General features: G+C 43.0%; 1 pseudogene; it reads left to right on the top strand.

The window, feature by feature from the left end:
* The first annotated feature begins 490 nt into the window (after positions 1-490).
* On the top strand, positions 491-748 carry LOC103587427 (annotated as a pseudogene).
* Positions 749-1,329: the final 581 nt, after the last annotated feature.

Raw genomic sequence — 1,329 nt, 5'->3', positions numbered from 1 at the left:
TAACTGTTCCTCAGTTGGTTTGTTGCCTAGATGATCTGTCCAGCACTGAGACTGGTGTGATTAAGTCCTCCCCCATTACCATAGATTGGATGTTTCTTCTGTTACTCCAGAATGTGCTTTGTGGAGAGAGAGGACCTCTTCTTTTTTTTTTCCAGTCTCTGCTAGTGCCTCTCTTTGTGTCAATGCAGTTGAGAGTCTGGTGTGCCATCTGCACAGTGGCTGTGACTGCTGCTATAGAGACTAGCCGCTTTTTCAGCAGCCATGGCAATTTCGGTGGCTATGGTGGGCTACCCATATGGAAATGGTATTTTTGGTGTGCTCTTTACCTGGGTGTGGCTGGGTTTGGCTTCGCCTGGCTCCATGCCTCAGGCCCCCCAGCGGGGCCCCCAGGGGTGGAATAGTAGTTTAATTTAGAATTTGGAGTAGGTTAAGGTTAAGACAGTATATCTAGAGGAACTGCTGTGGGGTGTCTGTCCAGGCTGGCTCCACCATGTTGAAGGTTTCCTTTAAGTTCATGCTGACATCAGACCCGTGACTGCTGTACAAAGTACTCAGTGTTCCTGAAAGTATACCTTTCACAGCAGTCTTAAAGTTTGCAGCAGAAGAATCTAAAGTTCCTGCAGCAACAAGTGCAATTATTACCAATGATGGAATAGGAATAAATCCAGCACAGACTGCTGGATTTGTTTTTCTAAAGCATGGTTCAGAACTGTGAATTATTCCTACAGACCGTGTTGGAAGTTGCTAATATCTGCTACCTGGAACATTTGATTACCTTTCAGAATAAATATAGATAATATTTCTAAATAGCATTCAGGAAGAGATTATTGTTGCAAAGAAGGTCTGAAGTTCACAAGAAAGCTCAAGGAAATGCTGATGAGTTATTGAAGACCCAAATTTTAAGGATGTGCTAAGATTCCAAGTGAATAAGAAGCCGAGAAGGGAAGATGGGGGCCAGGCTTCTGGTAAAGAGGAAAGCAACAGAGAACAAGAGCAAAGGGTAATAGAAAGCTGTAGCGAAGTATCACAGAAAAACCCATCTGGATGGACAAAACTGCGGAGGATATATTGGGGAAAACAGAATATGACATAGTCATAAGTAGCAGAAGGCAATTAGAGAAAGCAAAGCGTAGTCCTTGTCACCATACAGATTTCAAAATGCCCCTCATGAGAATCCAAAGACTGACATGCATAAGAAAAGATTTTATTTTCCCTTCCAGAGGAAATCAGTATCTGTGCAAATCTTTGAAAGATGAAATAAAGGTTCTTCGTGATTCAGAATCAGTGCTTCTCCTGCTGAATTCTAAACGGTGAGCTCTCTGGAGGCAG

Source organism: Galeopterus variegatus, unplaced genomic scaffold (genome assembly GCF_000696425.1).
Source record: "Galeopterus variegatus unplaced genomic scaffold, G_variegatus-3.0.2 Scaffold450, whole genome shotgun sequence".
Classification (NCBI taxonomy): domain Eukaryota; kingdom Metazoa; phylum Chordata; class Mammalia; order Dermoptera; family Cynocephalidae; genus Galeopterus; species Galeopterus variegatus.
This window is presented reverse-complemented; position numbering and strand designations above follow the sequence as displayed.